Source organism: Saccopteryx leptura, chromosome 1 (assembly GCF_036850995.1).
Source record: "Saccopteryx leptura isolate mSacLep1 chromosome 1, mSacLep1_pri_phased_curated, whole genome shotgun sequence".
NCBI classification, from domain to species: Eukaryota; Metazoa; Chordata; class Mammalia; order Chiroptera; family Emballonuridae; genus Saccopteryx; species Saccopteryx leptura.
The window spans coordinates 22,097,313-22,109,196 of record NC_089503.1 but is presented as its reverse complement, the minus strand read 5'-3'; the positions used below and the strand labels follow the sequence as shown (position 1 = coordinate 22,109,196).

The window sequence follows — 11,884 nt, the reverse complement described above, 5'->3', positions numbered from 1 at the left end:
AGATGGTTTGCATCCTGCGTGGGAGGACTCTATCACTGAAATCATCACTGCCCTGCAAAGGCATTGTCTATGACAGTATTTTGTTTCGATAAAGAAATAAAAGGGGGGGGGGCGGTTAATGGTTTACTAGCCTAGGGCTGGCATTTGAATGAGAGAGAAAATGTCCAGGGAGACAAATTAGCTTTATAAATAGGCTCCAAGGAGACCAAGGCAAATTTTTAACATGCGGCTGCCCTGGCTGTTAAATGAAAATACAAAGCAATTTCAAAAACGAGCTTCAGCCTATAAATCTTGGAGCTGGCAACAAGTATCTGAATTTGAGTGATGGGACTGTGGATAAATGGATTCCTGGTAGTATAAAAAGTTTGCTCATGCATTCTGCTTTGTAGCCATGCCCCCAATGTGAACAGGAGTCTAGGTAGAGTTCATTTATTTGTAATATGGATTTCGACTCTTATCTCTTCAGTTTTACTCTAATGCACTTTTTTTTTTTATCACATAACTACCAAATTGTAGAGCTTGTCATGTAGGGGGATTGGCTGATAATTGTCTATATTAAGTATTACTGTACATAACACTTACATGGAATGAGTTTGGAGTCTTCAAGAAAAAAAAATTATATCTCTTTTAGTACCAAGCCATAAAAGAAAATATATGCAGAATATGCTAACTGTATAATTTTTTAGCCTCTGGAAAGCTAATTTTTTCTTCTCTATGATTCAGCCTCATATTATAACACTTCTCTAGTCAAGGAGATTCACTGAGTTTCTTAAGAGGAATTAAATTGGTATTATCTAAATAAATGAGTATTGGGCAGTTAGAGAAGGCAGATAAGAATGAATTAAAGAGCAATGTAATATCGGGTATTGCCAGTAGATGTCACAAAAGATGATAAAGGTAAAAGAATTCTCACCAACTGCAACCATTTAACCTAATAGAGTAAACACAGATATTAATAAAATTTATAACATCAAACTGAAATACTGAGATTTTATAAAACTTAAAGGTGCAAATTAGAACTTGGTGAACAACTTTTCTTTTTTTTTCCCCAAATGTCCCTTTCAAATCACTATTTTTCAGTAAGTCCAACAGATTATCTGTTATTCATACTGAAAAGAACCTACACCATTGACTAACATTACATTTGCATCTAACATTATATTTCTGTGAGTTAAATCTTTTGTATATGCTATAAAATATAGCACTTAAATACCTTCTCATCTGTAATAGAGCTACTACTAGGTTAAACTACAAAACAGATAAGTGAGAGTAAGTAAATTAGGTAATTAAAATTCATACATGAAATGTTTGCTTAAGGTTTCTATTTTAAAGCAATAACTTTGTTTCATTTTGATCATATCTATAAAAAATCAATTTAAAGGCATCACTCATGTTTAGGAGTTTAACATTATTAATCAACAGTGGCATCAAGACAACACATATAAATAATTTTGATTTATTTTCATTATTTCCATTTTGTTAACATGTGAAAGATTTTAAAAACCTAACACATCATCATAGCCTTTATTTATCTAAATGCAATTAATTATGACCCACAATATCCCAGCCCTAATTAGCCCAAATGCTAATAAAAGATAGCATCAAAAACTTGGGCATTGCAGTCCAGACAGACCTGGATTCAAATTCCAGTTCTGCCTCAATCAGATGATTAGTCTCTGCAAGTCTTTCCCTCCTCATCAGCTTTTTTTTTCTTTTTAAGATTTTATTTATTTATTTTAGAGAGAAGAGAGACAGAGAAAAAGGGGGTGGTGGAGAAGAGCAGGAAGCATCAACTCATAGTTGCTTCCTGTATGTTCCTTGACCAGGCAAGCCTGGGTTTCGAACTAATGACCTTGGCATTCCAGGTCACCACTTTATCTATTGTACCACCACAGGTCAGGCCTCCCATCAGCTTTTTAAAAAATGTCACATGCAACAGCATGTTTCCAAGGGCTGTGGCTGGTTGTAGCCATGGGATCTCCAACTGCATGCGAGAGCAACCTGGAGAGACTTGGACAGCTCAGGTCACCGTAATACCTGCCGCTGCCACTCGCCTTTCCTATAGTATAAAAAAAAAATGTCACATGCAAGCAGGACATTAATACATATCTAAAAGACTTATTGTAGGACTGGAATGAATTAATATTTATTACATGCTTTGATTTCCTGACACATAAGTGACCTAGAAGTACTACTTACCTATGTCTTATAAATAGATTTGTTTTTCTTACAATGTTAGTTCTGTCTTTGTTGACCACAAGGGGAATCACTTAATATTTTTGATAAACTCATTGAACGATTTTTGTTTTGAACTTATTTTTATAAGTAGTTGTTTCGGTCTTGTTTTTGTAAACCCATAGTTGAGAGGTATTAGAATCCTTTTTAAAGTTTATTTTACCCAGATACATGAGTACAATTATCTGTGTGTTACAAGACTAAAACAGAAACATTTTATTGATTAATAATTATCAGAGATTATGTTGACTCAGACTATATAAAAAGAAAATTTGATGGTAGTTTACTGTTTGCCAACCAAGACTTGTTTTGGAGACAACAGTACCTACTACCAAGCACTAAAATATAGATGCATAACAATACAAAATTTCATTTTGGGAATTTTGGCAGGTAGCAATATGGCAGATTATAGCACATTATCATTGCAACTCAGATGATCATTTTTAAAAAGAGTATCTGGCTACTGAATTTTACTGAACAATTGTTATATATTCAACACATACTTTGCCAAGGAAAAGGAATACCAAGAATATGAGCATCTGTGTTTCAAAACCTAGGGAGTTACCCAATTGAAACTTGAAATTGTCCCCATGGACACAGGTGTCAAAAAGAAACCTAAGAAAGGCACTCCAAACGGGTAGGTGGCAGTTTTTATACACAAGGGAAGTTACTTATCAGGCGAGTAGATGTCCACACCTGACCCCCCCCCCCAAACTTAAATGTTTATATAAACATTTTAACTGGGTTTGTCACTCCTTTCACACAGCTGGTCTGTACAGCGCCTTGCTGTGTCAAGGTGACGTCCTTGAAATGGTTCAGCTGTGGCAATGGTGGAGGGGATGTGTATTCTCTGTTCCTGCACAGGAAGGGTGAGGAGCCTCCGCCTGACCAGGTTCATCTCAAGGGTCAATCAGAGATTGTGTTCTCTCAATGTCCTCTGCCAATAAGCACGGGGATTATCCGTAAATTCCTTTGGAGTCTCTTAAAGAAATAAGTGTGATTTTTTTTTTTAAAGCGAGCTATAAAATTAAATAGCCCATCAGTGTGTCCACTGTTCTTCATCCAGCATCCTGAGAATCTAAAGGAGGTTGAACAATATTTATACTAAAGTTAAAGAAGAGTTTTTTGGAAATCTGATTTCTTTTAAAAATTAAGCATCTCCTTGCTTATTCTAAGAAAGCTCAGTGTCAACAAGAGCTGCTAGTTCTAACCTGAAAAGTGGTATGTTACAGAAAACTGACATATGTGAGGTACCTGTCAACCTTTCCATTACTCTGGAAGACTTCTCTCCTAGAAGAAGTTAGTATCAGAACTTCTCAACTTCCAAAGTGCCCAGATACTATGTGTAGAATAGTATGCTTAGATTAGGGGAAGAAATGCAACTAAATTCATATTATTGCAATAAATTGGTCTGACACAGTGAGTCAACAGCTACCATTAGCAGTAGATAAATGTATGGCTTTAATATTATGTTTTTTTCCTTGGGAGTTAATGCTGAGTATAAAAGGATCCCACCAATACCACTATAAGCATATTCCTCTTAAAATGCTTATGGGAACATGTAAATGTTTGTGTTTCTTGTGAACACAGTCTACTTACAGCAGGTCAACAGGCTTTTGTTTGCTCCTTATATCACATGCTATTACATAAGCATAATAACAGGAGCTTGGTTAAGTGTTTGTTCTCTCTTTGGCTTATTGTAAAATTGGGTTGTCTGCAATCCAAGTGTTCTGAATTAGCTTATTAGTCTAAAAGATTACATTCTATTATTCCATGTCTAAAAGTCTTTATTAATAATGTCTTGAAATTAGCTTGGATCTTTTATTTAAAGTGTTTTAACCAGTTATTAAAGCTTGGACATGGTTATGTTTCTCAAATTATTTAGGCTTCTTCTATATCCAGCAACTGCAACCTTAAATAATTCAACATCAAGAGTTGAGCTATTGGGATCAATTTCTACAAGAGGTCTGCCTGGACCTTTATAATTACTCTCTTGCATCAATCTGAAGAGTACTTATTTAACACACATGACTTAACATTTACTGCTTTATTATTTCATATACAAAAATGTACCTTCGAAGGACTTCTTTATATTGCCTAGAGACCACCAAACACAAGTCCTTTCAAACCTCAGGTTCTATATAATTCTTTTTTTTTTTTTTGATTAATGAAAATATGGTAGATATCACAACTCAGGGACATAATGTATCATGTCATTGATTATGGTTTCTCCTTTCAACTGGAGCCTTCAATAAAGTAACAATAGCCTGTGCATAGATTACCTGCTAGTTGTGATGTAATTACTTTACCTTGTTGGATTTTACTCATTTAAAATAATTTTTTATTATTCTTTCTTTTTTTATTTCCTTTTTTTATATTTTATTTTTTTTATTTATTCATTTTTAGAGAGGAGAGAGAGAGAGACAAAGAGGGAGAGAGAGAAGAGAGAGACAGAGAGAGAGAAAGGAGGAGGAGCTGGAAGCATCAACTCCCATATGTGCCTTGACCAGGCAAGCCCAGGATTTCAAACCAGCGACCTCAGCATTTCCAGGTCGATGCTTTATCCACTGCGCCACCACAGGTCAGGCCTATTATTCTCTTAATACCAGTATTTAGTGATTGCCCTTCTCTCATTTCTGATATTGGAAATTTGTGCATTTACTTTTTTCTTAATCAGTCTAGATAGAGGTTTATCAATTTTATTGATCCTTTCAAAGAATCAGATTTTTATTCAATTGATTTTTTCCCATTGTCAGTTTTTTATTTCCTTGATTTCTGCTCTTATCTTTTACTACTTATTTTCTTCTATTTTCTTTGGGTTTTATTTGCTCTTATTTTTCACTTCCTTAAAATGGAAGCTTAGGTCATTGATTTGAAATAATTTCTTTCAAATGCAAGCTTTTCTTGCAATAAATTTGCCTCTAAAATATTCTTAGGCTGCATTTCACAAAGTTTGACAGGCGTTTTTTTTCTTCATTTTGTTCAAAATAGTTTTTAATTTTGCTTTTGGATTTATTTTTAAGCTTTGGTTCATTTATTATAAGTGTGTGATTTAGTTTACAAATAGATTTACCAAATAATTATTGATTTCTAATATTAGTGAATTCTACTTTGATCAGAGAACATTCTGTGTTTGATTGATTCCTGTTAACTGTATAGACATCTTTTTTCTTTTTCTTTTTCTTTTTTTTTTTTTTTAATAAGAGAGAGACAGAGAGAGGGACAGATAGGGACAGACAGACAGGAAGGGAGAGAGATGAGAAGCATCAATTCTTCGTTGTGGCTCCTTAGATGTTCATTGATTGCTTTCTCATATGTGTCTTGATTGGGGTACTCCAGCTGAACCAGTGACCCCATGCTCAAGCCAGTGACCTTGGGGTCATGTCTATGATCCTGTGCTCAAGCTATTGAGCCCACACTCAAGCTGGATGAGCCTGCACTTGAGCATGCACTCAAGCCTGCATTCTTGGGGTTTCAAACCTGGGTCCTCTGCATCCCAGGCCAATGCTCAATCCACTGTGCCACCACATGATCAAGACTTCTTTTATGGCCTAATTTGGCAAATAATCTCTGTCCTTATAAAAATGCATGTTTACCATTGTTGGGTGGAGTGTTCCATAAATGTCATTAGGAAGAAGGTCTTTCATGATTTTCAGTTTGTCTATACTCTTACTGATTCTCTACTTGTTCTATTATTTTAATTCTTCACTGTAATTTTGGATTTATTTAACAATTTGTTCTGTTTTTACATATTGCATTTTGAAGCTCTGTTACTGAGTATATAGTGTTGAAGATTTAATGTCCTCTAATGAATTAAACCTTTGTCATTATGAAATGACTCTCTGTCCCTAGTATTATTCAGTTTTGTAAAAACTATTTTATCTGGCATTAATATAGTTGCTTTAGCTTTCTTTCAATTATTGTTAGTAATGTATCACTTTCTGGATCCTTTTACAGTTAATCTAGTTGTGCTTTTATGTTTTATGGATGTTTCTTTTAGGCAAGATATAGCTCTGTTGTGCTTTTTAAACTAATTTGACAATATCTAATTTTTAATTAGAGATTGTTGAAACATAAATTTATTGAGAATTTTTCACTCTAAGGATGAATATTCCTCACTGCTAAGGCGACGCCATTCTATGCCTGATGCCCCATGTTTATGGGTTTTTTTCCTGCTCTGACCAATAGGAACATAAGATATTTCTGGTCCCATGTGAGCCTTGGGGGTTATTCCTCTTGCCCTTTTGGTGGTTCTTTCCCTGGTATTGGTAGTTTCCTCATCCACATGCTCTGATTAGTCTTCAGACAAAGACAAATATGGACCTTCTTCAGATCTTTTGAGCTTTCGTACTTTGTAGTGCAAAACTTTTGGTACTCTGCCCTGTGAACTCCAGATGGAATGGCCTCATTGGACTACAACCTCTATTTCTTCAACTAAGGTACAATAGACTGCTGGGCCACACCTGTGTTCCCTTCCCTACTGTATGTCCTAGAAACTCTCTCCAAGCAATAAAAGTAAGCAGGGCCTGACTACTGGTGGCACAGTGGCTAGACCATTGACCTGAGATGCTGAGGGCTCTGATTTGAAACCCCCAAAGTTACTGGCTAAAGCACAGGTGTGCCTGCCTGAGCATGGGATCATTGACCTGATCCCAAGGTCACTGGCTTGAGCAAGAAGTCATTATGTTGGCTTGAGCCCTGCAGGCAAGGCACGTATGAGAAGCAATGAAACAACTATGAGTTGATGGTTTTCATCTCCCTTCTCCCTTCCCCACCCATCCTTTCATGTCTCTCTCTCTCTCTCTAAAAAAAAGAAAGAAAAAGAAAAACAGAGTAGTAAACTGAGATACCAATAAGGCTTATCTCATTTATTTCCCTTCCCTTAGGGGTAATTGTCTGGGGATAACTTGTCCAACGACACTATTCTTTGAAATTTTTGTTCATATTGTTTTAATTGTTTAAAGGGGGAGTAAAGAGGGAAAAATATATGGTGATATAAAATAATTTGACTTTGGGTAATGGGCATACAACACAATCAATAATTCAAATGCTTTAGAAATGTTTACCTGTCCGTGTCTCCCAGTCTTGTTTTTATGTCCCACAAATGTATGGAATCATGTAGTTCTTGTTTTTTTCTGATTTACTTATTTCACTCCATATAATGTTATCAAGATCCCACCATTTTGTTGTAAATGATCTGATGTCATCATTTCTTATGGCTGAGTAGTATTCCATAGTGTATATGTGCCACATCTTCTTTATCTAGTCTTCTATTGAAGGGCTTTTTGGTTGTTTCCATGTCTTGGCCACTGTGAACAATGCTGCAATGAATATGGGGCTACATGTGTCTTTACATATCAATGTTTTTGAGTTTTTTGGGTATATACCCAGTAGAGGGATTGCTGGCTCATAAGGTAGTTCTATTTTCAGTTTTTTGAGGAACCACCATACTTTCTTTCATAATGGTTGTACTACTTTACATTCCCACCAACAGTGAATGAGGGTTTCTTTTTCTCCACAGCCTCTTCAACATTTACTATTACCTATCTTGTTGATAATAGCTAATCTAACAGGTGTGAGGTGGTATCTCATTGTAGTTTTGATTTGCATTTCTCTAATAACTAATGAAGATGAGCATCTTTTCATATATCTGTTGGCCATTTGTATTTCTTCCTGGGAGAAGTATCTGTTCATGTCCTCTTCCCATTTTTTTATTGGATTGTTTGTTTGTTTGTTGTTGAGTGTGGTGGTTACCGGGGGTGAGGGGGGGCATGGGAGGGAAGGAGGGAAAGGGGAAGGGGGAGGGGGAGGGGCACAAAGAAAACTAAATAGAGAGTGATGGAGGACAATCTGACTTTGGGTGATGGGTATGCAACATAATTGAATGACAAGATAACCTGGACATGTTTTCTTTGAATATATGTACCCTGATTTATTGATGTCACCCCATTAACATTAATAAAAATTTATTTATAAAAAAAAGAAATGTTTACCTGAAATCTATATACTCTTATTGATTAATATCAGCCCATTAAATTTAATTTTCTAAATAAAAAGGAAAAAATAAAATAACAATAAGAACAAAATTGTTTAAAGGGTGAGAAAAAATTTTCTCTGTGTTTTGGTAGAATAAAAGTCTCTAATTGCTCATTCAAACAGAATTTTAAATGACAACTTCTTTCACTGTTTTTTGAACTGAGAATACAGTACCGAACCAGGTAGACTGCTTCTTTGCAATCACGGGGTCTTCCTTGTATTGGCAGACAACTTATAGGCATTAACTAGTAACCAGACATACAAAGAAACACCTTCTATAGCTTAAGAGCTGCGAAGAAAATAAAATTTACTATGTGAAAGATAGTGATGGAATAAGGGGCCTACTTTGGACAGAGTAGTCAACAAGTCTACTCCCAAGGAGTGATATGTTTGAAGTAATATGTGAATGATAAAGAACCAGCCATACAAAGATATGGGGGAGGTACCTTCTAAGCAGAGGAAAGTGCTAATGCAAAGCACCCAAGTAAGGAGCAAAGATGGTCCCATCAAAGTGGAGGACTCAGAGATTGCTTTCAATCACCCATCAACTTCATATGATGCTAGATTCCATAGATACTGGAAAAGCAGGTTTTTAGGGTTTTTTAAAAACCAATTTAAGGTTTATAGCAAAATTGAGGGGAAGCTCAAGAAATTTCTCATATACTCTCTGCCCACACACATGCATAGCTTCCAGTTGTCAATATTTCTCACCAGAATGGTACATTTGTTAAAACTGATGGATCTTCGCTGACACATCATAATCACCCAAGGTTCATAGTTTACATGACTATTCAACCAAAGTAAAATAAAAAAGTCTCACTCATGCCCTGCTTACTTACTTTGCTGGCTGGCAAAAAAGGCACAACTCATTGAAGTCTCTCAGGGTCTCTGCTGACAGAAACTTTACCTTGACAGGTGATTTCCGAACCACCGTCGAATGGGCAGAAAAATATGGCAAGTGGCACTATCCTGCCAAGAAGTGGCAAATATTGCATCTACTCATATCCTGTTGATAAAAAGAAGGTATTTTTCCACACCTTCATTTGGAAAGGTGGATAACCACCATCCTATTATGTTCATGGAAAGCAAAGAGCCGGAAATATTTGGGTATACTGCTGATGATGACCACACCGTCTATCAAGGAACTGTATGCCCGTGCTTCTAATGAAACTAGAAATTTGCCCTGACTTCATCAAATTCGGCTTGAATGCATCATTTCTTAAGTGAAAAGTCGGGTCATTTACACATAATCATGTCTATTATTAATTTCTTTCAGTTCCTTCTCATTTCAGTTGCCAAGTGGTCTCCTAGTTTCCTTCCTATTAGAAAGAAAGAGAATATAAATGCGGTGACTTACTCTAAGAAAAGTTCCAGCAGCTTTGAGAACAACTTTCTCCATTTAAAAAGCTATTTTTAACTTCTGTAATAAAACATTTTTTTAAGAGGCAACTTTACAAGAAAACATTATTAAAATGTTTTTAAACTGTCTCTGACAATACCCACCTGAGAGAAACTACACATGGAATCTGGGAAATAATTAAGCATTGAAGTAAGCAAAATGCTTTCAAGGATTTTTTTTTTCTTTTTTGTAGTGTCTCCAACTACTAGAGTCCGGGTGCCTTACTTCTATTTATCACCAAGAAGGGAAAAAAAATATGTATTTGACTCCAAGAAACTAACTATGACGCTGGGGGTGAGAACTTTTATGTATGTACAGCATATGTTTGAAAACGTTCTGGTCTTGGGCTCCCTTTTTCCCTTTAGATTCTTCTTGGGAGGATGATTTATTTCTCACCTACCCCAGACCTAGGGTGGTTGTCTTAAGTAATCTCCATTACTCCTGGAGAGTAATGCATGCTTTTCTTGGCCTTTCTTTCCATGAGATATCTTTTTGTAGCTTCTCCTCACCAAAAGAATACAGCAAGTTAATCATTTAATGTGACATCGTTTATACCTTCAGCCAAAAGAACAGAAGTAGACAGTAAACCTCACGCATGGCATAACAACTCCAACAGCATTGATCAAGATTAAGGGGGATTTTTCACAAGGTTTTGGCATCAAAGAATAATAATTATAAGCAGCAAGTCCAATTTTCTTGGAGCATCTCCTAAAGTTTCTTCTAACTCCACTCTGCAGCACAGGTTGACATGTGGCAACAGGGGTTGGGGTCCAACTTCTGTTTTTTAGTTGGTATCATAACTATTTCAATAGATTTCCATAAAAGATAGTGTTTATAATTTAATTAAGTTTCTGGCTCTTTTCCTAATAATATAAATAGCAATGTCATGTTGGATGATAAAAATATAGATGCTGGCACTTAACTTTAGAGATTTAGAAAAAAAAATGTTAGGAAGAAAATGTTTCCCCTAACTAACGAAGGTTGTAGTGAGTCTGTGCACAGACATATACAAACTCTTGTACCCACCTCTGTAGGTATAGAATCTGCTTTCTTGTATATAACTGTGACTTAGCCACAGGGAGTGGTCCCCACTACCTTGGTCATACTTATTCAGTCACCCTCCTTTAAAAGCAGTTTCCAAAAAATAGGTATATTATATTCTTTTGTCAGCCCCTTTCAGCTTCAAAACTAGTGCCTGTGAAAAACTAGCTTGTAAAAGACTCTGTGATAGTTTGAATGACCCAAGGTCTGTACTTAATCACCACAAATGAAGTGCACTTTGGTCATGATGGGGAGAAAAGGACTCCTCTCTGTGGCTTGCTTACTCAACCTGTGGTGTGACTGTGGAGAGGAATTGGAAACACCTTTTATATGCCTTTCTTTTGTCCAGATAATTAGCTAGGCAACTGTTTGTCCTCAATTTATTCTCAAAGATGCATCTAAAGTCTAAATCCCAAAAAGCTGATTACTGCTAAAACCTTTTCTTCGAATGTCAATCTTTGGTACTATGGTTGCCATGTTCCCATTATTCTTAAGAGCCAAAGGATAGATTTTTTTTTCATCAAAATGTGGATCAGTGATTCTTATTAGAAGAATGTAAGGCATTTAGAATTGTTGGTGATACACTAGACCAAGAAATTCTAACATTGTTTCTGAGGAACATTTCATACCAAAGAGGAATAAGAAAAACAATGTCACAGGTTACAATATGTGATTTTCACATATATTTTGTTTTAAATTTTGGACCTCCTATTCCCAATAGGTATAGATAAATTAGCTTTTGTTTGTTATAAGTAACACCATCAATCTAAGTCATAAAATACTTTTATACCAGAACAATTCCATTTGTTTGTTATTTTAGCTTTTTAAAAATTATTGGTATAAGTCAAGTGGTTCATTATATTAATATGATCATTGAATTAGAAGTGAAGTCTGTAAGGCTTAATAACTGTGAGACATTATTCTCTCTCTCTTTCTCTCTCTTTCATTACCCTATCAAAAGCTAAATGGTTGTAATGAACTATTTGTGTCAGGCTGAAGTAGGAATAAACTATTATGATGCATATAAAAGCTTTATAAATACCATTGTAAACACTACCAAATGTCATTATAAATATTACTATTAATATTATGACAAGGAACAAAATGCAAATTATTGTCATTTCTTACATTGAAGTTAGCTATAAGAATAACTCTGAAGTATATCCAACTCAC

General features: G+C 35.5%; 1 non-coding gene across 1 annotated transcript; it reads left to right on the top strand.

The window, feature by feature from the left end:
• Positions 1–1,936: 1,936 nt before the first annotated feature.
• LOC136389845 (small nucleolar RNA SNORA44) lies at positions 1,937–2,067 on the top strand. The gene has a single exon (XR_010748406.1). It is a non-coding gene; the product is annotated as a small nucleolar RNA SNORA44 (small nucleolar RNA).
• The last annotated feature ends 9,817 nt before the right edge of the window (positions 2,068–11,884 follow it).